Raw genomic sequence first — 9,341 nt, 5'->3', positions numbered from 1 at the left:
AAATCTAGATACAGATTGAACCATACTTTTTCTAGTCTTTTTGTTTTTTGAAGTTTTTCCCTTTTGTTCTGATTCTTCTTTCACAGCATGACTAAGGCAGAAATATGTTTAATGTTATTATACATATATAACCTAAGTCAGATTGCTTGCTGTCTTGGGGGGAGGGAGGGAGAAAAATTTGAAACTAGAAACCTTATAAAAACAAATGTTGAGGGGCAGCTAGGTGGTGCGGTGAATAAAGAATCGGCTCTGGATTCAGGAGGACCCGATTTCAAATCTGGCCTCAGACACATGGCACTTACTAGCTATGTGACCTTGGGCAAGTCACTTAACCCTCATTGCCTGCAAAAAAAAAAAAAGGAGTGAAAAAAATCCAAATGTTTAAAACTATCTCTATATGTAACTAGAAAATAATAAAATACTTTTATGATAAAGAAAAACAAGCAACTGAACAACTAAAAGCCACATAGCTAATTGCTGACAGAACTGGGTAACAAAACCTAGCTCTCCTGAATTGTCCTTTTTGCATTGTAGAATTTACAAAGAGGAAAAAAAAAATTTACATTTGCTCCTAAAGAAATAAAGAATAGGGATGGTAAAAGTACTACGGTGGAGTGGATAGAGCACTAGCTATGGAATCAGGGAGACCTGGGTTTAAAATTCTCTCTCAGATACTTATTAACTGTGTGACCTTAGGCAAATCATTAGCTTTTCTAGGTGTCTATTTCTTCATCTCTAAAATGAAGGGGTTGGACTGAATGATTCCTAAGGTAGGGATTCTTAAACTTTTTCCATTTGTGACCTCCTTTTACCTGAGAACTTTTTATGCCATCTCTGATATATAAGTATATAAAATAGGTATACATACCTTTTACTGTTGCCAAATTTTTCATGATTTCCACATTAAGTTACATGCCCCAATATGGGGTGGTGACCCATGGTTTAAAGAAACTTTGCTCTTAAATCCCTTCTGCCTCTAAATTCTACCTAGAAAAAAAATAGAAAAAAAAAAAAAGAAAAAAAAGAAAAAAAATTTACCTAGGCAGGTGCTGGACCTGGAGTCTAGAAGACTTTGATTCAAATTCTGCCTCAGACACTTCCAGTTGTGTGACTCTGGACAAGTCACTTAAGCTCTGTCTGGTTCAGTTACATTATTTATAAAATGGGGATGGTAATAATAATAGCATCTGTCTCTCAAGGTTGTTTTGAGGGTCAAATGAGATAGTATCTGTAAAGCACTTTGCAAACTTTAAGACGCTCTTTTAATGTTAGTTATAAAAACTATGAGCTTATGCTCAATAAATCTAACATACATGTATACCTGAAATTCTATCCATTTGATAGGCTATGGTGGGAAAAGAAGGCCTTTGCATTGCTTGTGTCTCTCCCCTTGGTTCTGATGATCACCATTGTATACTTTCCTGGTGACCTTCTTCCACCCAATTCTGTATCACTAACCTTGCCCTAAGCATACGCTATCTTATATTTTTAGTTACCTTTACATATGGATCTCCTGCTTTCCCCAACTAAAGAGTAAGTGTCTTACATGTCTTTTTATCTTTTTCTGTCCTCAGTGCTCAAGTACAAAGCCAGCAATTGAATTCAACATACATCTGTGTGAGATGCCTGGTGTTCCAGGGTAAAATACGACTCAGAGAATTTATAATCTGATTGAGGATGGAGATGGGAATGAGAGAAATACACAAATAACTATGATACAAGGCAGAATGCTTTAAGTGGATTTGAGCTTCTGAGTTTTAGAGTTCGAAGAGACCTTAGAGGTCGTATAGTAAGCACAATGCCACCATTTTGCATATTAGAAAACCAAGGCCCATGAAGGTGTTAGAAAGGTATTCCACTGAATTTGAAGGAACCCTGGATTTGTAGCCTGATTACTTTAATTGGAATCCCAGATCTACCACCACCTAGCTATGTGATATTGGGCAAATCCACCTCTCTGTCCCTCACTCTCTTCATCTGTCAAAGGAGGAGGTTGGAGGTTAGATGACCTCTGAGGTCTCTTCCAGATCTAAGTCTATGGTCCTATGATAATATGATTGAAAGTCTGACTTAAGTGAAGAGTTTATTAAACAGGATCTTAGCTGTCCTGAGTGAGATTGTCACTAGGCTTTGCTATGCAACATGCTAGAGCACTGAAAAAATTGACCACTATAATTGCTTTTTTTTTTTTTTTTTGTGAGGCAATTGGGGTTAAGTGACTTGCCCAGGGTCACACAACTAGTAAGTGTTAAGTGTCTGAGGCCAGATTTGGACTCAGGTACTCCTGACTCTAGGGCCAGTGCTCTATCCACTGTGCCACCTAGCTGTCCCCACTATGATTGTTAAGTAGCTCTCAGTCATCTTTGAAAGACTGTTGAAAAGGAGGGGTGCTACAGGACCTCTGGAGAGCAAATGTTGCCCCCATTTTCCTAAAAGGGATGAATTGAAAGTCACAAAACACAAACAGAAATAGAATTTTACTTCCATCCCTGGGAAAAATCTAGGATGCATAATTAAAGGTATAACCATAGCCCAGAATCAAGGCCCTCAGTTTACACAGACTGGGTTTGATGTCGGGGACTTCTCTCTCTGAGTCCCTTCTTTGGTTCCTGATCTTGCCCAGGATTTTCTCTAGGAATATCAGAATTTAGCTCATGGCTACGTTTTCAGGAAAAACGAAAGGAACCCTTTATTATCCTTTTCAGGAAGGCTCTTAGGTTAACAATACACTGAATATAGCACAGGCAAGTTCACTTGCCTTGTCAAAAGCATTTCACACCTTGTGAGGAGATATTGGTTCTATAATAAACTCAACAAAAGTGGGCATCAAGTGCTTTCACACTTCATATGGGGAATTTCACCCTTGGACCCAGCAATGTCAGGGTACACCCTTTACATAGGGATGATTAAGGTGCTTTTAGAAGGGAAAGCATTACTTGTAGCATGTCATGCCAGACTAACCTCATATTCTTTTTTGGTAGAGTAACTGGATTGGTAGATAAGGTAAATGTTACAAACTTAGTATACTAAGATAGCAGCTGAGCAATGGACAGAGTCTCAATATATCCTTATGGGCAATATGGATAGATATGGGGTTCCTGATGCTACAATTAAGGGGATTTGGAACTGGTTGAATGACAAGATCCAAGAAGTAGTGGATCAGTGGATTAGTGGATCAATTTCAACTCAGAAGTGGGCCTCTAGGAGAGTTCCTTAGAATCAGTCCTTGACTCTTTGCTATTTATTGTTACAGTTATCCCTTCCACATGGGGGTTTAAGGCCTGGTACCCCTGCCATCTGGAAAATCACCATAAATTGTTTTGGCCCTCCCTTCATACAGAGAAAGTCTGATTTTTTAAAAATGGAATGTTTACAGTACTTGATTGAAAATTTTGGGTTAAGTATTTGGTCATAGTCTCTGTGGTGTCGGCTGGCCTTCATGTATAGTCTGCGTTGTCTGCAAAAGTCTCAAAAAACTCCCATTTAATTTCTTATGCCAACCTGTAGTGGGTCAAAACTTTGATGGGGAAACTCTCAATGTGGAAGGCATAACTGTGTTATCAACAACTTCAATGATTTCATTTGACTGAGGAATGATGAAACAAATAGTGGTATGTCAATGTAAAGGACTATTGTTCCAGAAAATATGACAAATGTGAAAAAGTTAGATATTTATGAATCGATCAAAGTGTAGCAGACCACCCTGATTTCTACTGCCTGAAGGCCAGGCAAGTTAGATCTCACCCTGTGCCCAGGCTTATCTTAAGGGGTTTTAGGATGTCTAATCTTTATACAAATGGTTGCAATTGCTACCAAGGGTATTCTCCCACGTGTAGGGGTAGATCTCCTGAACGCTAGTTCTACTCAGTTACTAATAGTCAGATTCACTTTTATAAGGAAATATTTTTTCAAAGGTATAATCACAAATATACAAACTTATTGCTCTACTATGTAGGAAGCATAATATCCTGCCCCCTCCCACCTTACCACCTCAGTCTCTGGGATGGGGAAGGGGATAAGATTTGTAGCTTAACTAGATTCCTATATACCACAATTGCAGTTTCAAGTCCAAAACTCCATCAGGTTCAAGTCCCAGGTACCTTGGATTCTCCTAATTTCTCTACCAGACTCACTTGTTGCATCCTTCCTGCTATCCTGACTCCAACATCCCGTCTACCTCAAGGCCTGTTTCTCAGAGCCACAAGAAAAGGAAGGGAGAACAGGGGATGAAGGTCCATCCTCTCTCATGGGTTCAGTTCATGGTGCCTACCCTGTGGGTGAACAGTGATCTTTACCCTCTGGACATGGGAAAGAGAAGAAAAGAAAAAATATGAGCCAGAAAATGCAAAGGCTAGAAATTAGCTACCATCTCAGTTTTGCCTGTTTTAAAGATGTGGCCTGTTCAAGTTACATCAATGGAGGTTCCACCCATCTACACCGTAAGGGACAAAGTCCCTTCATTTTGCCATTCGGGAATGTCCCAACCCTGCCTCAGGGGTCTCTGTTTTAAAGCCCAAGTTATAGGAGTAAGCTGAACCAGTGGAACACCTTGCACTATGACCACAATCATGCAAAGGAAAATTACTTCACAAGACTTTAGAACTCTCATAAATGCAAGTGACCAATTCTGACTTCAGAGTACTTCAAAATAGGGCATGTCTTTGCCCTCTTAACAGAGAGGTGGTAGACTACCAGTGCAGAATGGGGTATGTGTTTTTTGGTCATCAGCCATGTATTGATTTATTTTTATTTACTGTACTTCAGTTTTTATAATGGAGAGATCTGTTGGGAGGTGAGGCAATAGAGAGAGTCATTGGGAAGGGACTGTGATGTAAAAACATAGCATCAACAATATTTTAATAATATCCAGGGGGCAGCTAGGTGGCACAGTGGATAGAGCACCAGCCCTGGATTCAGGAGTACATAACTTCAAATCCGGCCTCAGATGCTTGACACTTACTAGCTGTGTGACCTTGGGCAAATCACTTAACCCCAATTGCCTCACCAAAAAAGTATATAATAATATCCAGAATAGTGGCGTTGAAATTTTGGTTGTTTTCTGCCCTGTTTAGACTGCATCTGGAATATTATGTTAAGATCTGGGATACATTGTCCAGAAGAAGAGCAACTGTGGTGCTAAGAACCAAATTCAATGGCTTTTTCTCAGTCCTCATCCTCCTTGAACTCTTCATGGCTTTTAACCCTTTCTATCACCATCTTCTCCTTGATACTCTCTTCTCTCTAGGTTTTCAAGACGCTGCTCTCCTCTGGTTCTCCTACTACCTAAATGGCTACTCCTTCTAGTTCTCCTTTGCTGGAGCTTCATCCAGGTCATGCCCCCTAACCGTAGGCTCTGTCCTGGGCTACATTCTCCTCTCTATATACTGTTTCACTTGGTGATCTCATCAGATCCTGTGGATTAAATTATTATCTCTATGTTGATGATTCTCAATCTGCTTTTCTATCCCAAATCTCTCTGCTGACCTCTGGTCTTGTACCTTCAACTACCTATTAGATATCTCAGATTGGATGTCCTGTAGACCAATGAGGGCCACTAAAACATATGAGCATCTCTGCAGGCCACTATTGACTTAGTTTTAAAATGTAATATCTATGTTTTGGCATATTTATTTTGTTGGGGCAGCTAGATGGCATAACTAGATGGCCTGGAGTCAGGAAGACTCATTTTCCTGAGTTCAAATCTGACCTCAGACACTTACTACCTGTGTGACCCTGAGCAAGTCACCTAATCCTGTTTGCCTCAGCTAACTTAATCTGTAAAATGACCTGGAGAAGAAAATGACAAACTGCTCTAGTAACTCTGCCAAGAAAATCCCAAATGGGGTCACAAAGAGTCAAACCCAACTTATTTGCTTGAATATTTCCCAATTACATTGAAATTTGGTTTGGGACACTTTCAGTCTTCCTTTCTTGTCTCATGTCACAATGACACACTCCTCTCTTGGCTGTTGTGACAATGATCTCTATTGGGTTCTCTTCCTACCTGATTTACCACTCTTTCTTAGTTTTCTTTGCTAAGTCATTGTAGGTATTTATTTATACCCGTGGATGACCTTCCAAGATTATGTCCTGGGCCATCTTCTTAGTATGTATCCTTCTCAATTGATAATCTATTTCATTAGTACCCATGGGTTCAAGTATCAATTCTATGAAGATCGCTTCTAGTTCTATATAGCTAGTCCTGATCTCTGTTCTGAATCTCTCATTGTATGACAGACATTTCCACTTAGATGTATCATATTCAGTCTTGAAGTTATCCCCAACTCTTAGCTCTCCATGAACTCTATATCCAATTTGTTGCCAATTCTTGCCAATACCATCTCCATAATGTCTATTTGTTTTCCACTCACAAGCCAATACACCAGTTCAGGCTCTTATGACCTCATATATGGACCACTTTAAGAGCCTCCTAGTTGTTCACCCTGCTTCCAGTTTCTTACCTCACCTCTCCATTTAGATGTCAAACAATTTTCCTAAAGCAAAGGTTAATCATGTCATGTATCTGAGGTGGAATTTGAACTCAGATCTTTCTGACTCAAGGCCACAGCCTTCTATCCACTGCACTACCTAACTGCCCCTCAGTACCCTGAGTACTAGCTCTAAAGACTGTGTGAGATGTGGCCTGTCCTGTGGGGCCTGTACTGAAATAAGTCTAGTGAATCTGTTGATTGGTAGTAGGTCCTTGGTGACCTTTGAGGAAGTAGCTTCCATAAAGTGGTGGGAACAAAAGCCATATTCTAAGAGTATGAGAAAGTAGAAATGAGGAAGTAAAGGCATTAGGCATAAGCAACCCAAAAGATTATTTAGAGGGTAAAAGAATAAATGCTTTATAAAGTGCTAAGTGCTATATAAGCATAATTCATCATCATTATTATTAACTGATAACCATTCACAATAGGGAGCATAAGGTACACCCCCCCCTCCCCCGGGGGTGGAATTAGGAAAGACAAAAGCCTCAAAACCCAGCCAGGTTGAGGTTATTTGAAGAAATAGGGTTTATATTTCTTGAAAAATTGTAGCTGAAATGTGAGAAAATTCTTGTTCTCTTTAGAATTGAGGTAAATGAATTATACTAATTTAGAAAATCAAAGAACCTGTCAGATAATTGATTTTTGAATTTTGTACCCTTTAAATTCTATTTATTTCTAATAAGGCAAAATGTATTTTCTCTAACTGGCAAGTGAAAAGTACAAAGAGGATTAACGATAATTTGGTCTGATCAGTTGAAACTTAATATAAGCAGTGTGTATTGTGAATTACAAAGAATTCCAGAGAGAAACAAAATTATTTTGAGGTTATGAGATTTTCTTGTCAATACAAAGAAATCATTATTTTATATTGTTGCATTTCATATATTCATGCCATCAGCTTCTTATGATGCTGATCCTCCCTATACAGTGGAATGAAACTAGATTCGGAATCAGAAGACCATCATTTAACTCTTAGCTCTGACACTCACCTGTTGGACCTTGGAACCGTTCTTGAAAATGAAGAGGTGACTTCGGGGGCTCTGGCCACAAGCAGCGGCGGCTAAGTAGGAAATGACCTATTGAGACAGCGGCGGTGGAAGCAGCAGCAGCGGTGGGAGGAGGTCGGGCGAGGACGAGCAGCAGGAACAGACGATCGCTGAGGACCTGGTGGTGACTAAGTACAAGATGGGGGGCCACATCTCCAACCAAGTCCTGAGGGTGGTGGTGGAGGCATCAACCTCAGGTGCATGGGTGCTGGGTCTGTGTGAGAAGGGCGATGCTATGATTATGGAGGAGACAGGAAAGATCTTCAAGAAAGAAAAGGAGATGAAGAAAGGTATTGCCTTCCCTACAAGCAATTCGGTAAATAACTGTGTCTGTCACTTGTCTCCCTTGAAGAGTGACCAGGACTACATCCTCAAGGAGGGTGACTTAGTAAAAATTGACCTAGGAGTCCATGTGGATGGTTTCATTGCAAATGTGGTCCATGGTTTTGTGGTTAATGCATCTAAGGGCACCCCGGTGACAGGGAGAAAAACAGATTTGATTAAGGCAGCTCACCTGTTTGCTGAGGCAGCCCTGTGCCTGATCAAGCCTGGAAACCAGAACACACAAGTTACAGATGCCTGGAACAAAGTTGCCCATTCATTTAACTGCACACCAATAGAAGGTATGTTGTCTCAGCACTTGAAGCAACATGTCATCGATGGAGAAAAAAAAACACACCAAAAAACCCCAAAACAACCATCATTCAAAACCCCACAGACCAGCAGAAGAAGGACCTTGAAAAAGCTGAGTTTGAAGTCCATGAAGTCCATGATGTGGAGGTTCTTGTGAGCTCAGGAGAGGGCAAGGCCAAGGATGCAGGACAGAGAACTACCATCTATTAGCAAGGTCCTTCAAAACAGTGTGGCCTGAAAATGAAAACTTCCCGTGCCTTTTTTAGCGAGGTGGAGAGGCGATTTGATACCATGCCATTCACTCTCAGGGCATTTGAGGATGAAAAGAAAGCCTGGATGGGTGTGGTGGAATGAGCTTTAAACATGAGCTACTACAACCATTCCATTCGATGTTCTGTATGTGAAGGAAGGTGAGATTTTTGCCCAGTTCAAATTCACAGTGCTGCTCATGCCCAGTGGCCCCATGCAGATAACCAGTGGTCCCTTCAAACCAGAGCTGTACAAGTCTGAGCTAGAGGTCCAGGATGCAGAGCTAAAGGCACTCCTTCAGAGTTTAGCCAGTCAGAAGACCCAGAAAAAGAAAAAAAAAAAGAAGGCCTCCAAGACTGCAGAGAACTCCACCACTGGGGAAACAGTGAAAGAGAATGAAGCAGGGGACTGAGTTGGTTTCCATCTCCCGGTACCTCTCCCTATTTCCCTTCCTACTACACCCTGGGCTCCACAAAGAGTGGTTCAACTTTTCCACCCAGAACCGCTGGCAGAGTGGGGAACCTCTCCCTTGATCCCAACCCCTGTAAACAACCCTCCTTCCAATGATTACCAGCTCAGACTGACTCTGGCCTTGGGAGGCTAGGGCTCCTGGCCATTGAAGACTACTTGAAACAGAAAAAAGAAATTGAATAATAAAATCAGGAGTCAAAGAAAAAAAAAAGAAAAGAAAAGAAAAAAAGAAAATGAGCTAAAACTAGATGGGCAGTTAGGTGGTGCAGTGGATAGAATGTCAGGCCTGGAGTCAGGAAAACTCATCTTCCTGAGTTCAAATCTGGCCTCGGATGTGACCCTGTGCAAGCTACTTAATCCTATTTGCCTCAGTTTCCTCATCTGTAAAATGAGCTGGAAAAGGAAATGGCAAACAACTTTTCTTTGCTAAGAAAACCCCAAATGGGGTCAA

The 9,341-nt window shown here is 40.8% G+C and overlaps 1 pseudogene; it reads left to right on the top strand.

Moving 5' to 3' along the window:
- Nucleotides 1-4,342: 4,342 nt before the first annotated feature.
- On the top strand, nucleotides 4,343-8,831 carry LOC122749537 (annotated as a pseudogene).
- Nucleotides 8,832-9,341: the final 510 nt, after the last annotated feature.

This window comes from Dromiciops gliroides, chromosome 1, assembly GCF_019393635.1.
Source record: "Dromiciops gliroides isolate mDroGli1 chromosome 1, mDroGli1.pri, whole genome shotgun sequence".
Lineage (NCBI taxonomy): Eukaryota > Metazoa > Chordata > Mammalia > Microbiotheria > Microbiotheriidae > Dromiciops > Dromiciops gliroides.
This window is presented reverse-complemented; position numbering and strand designations above follow the sequence as displayed.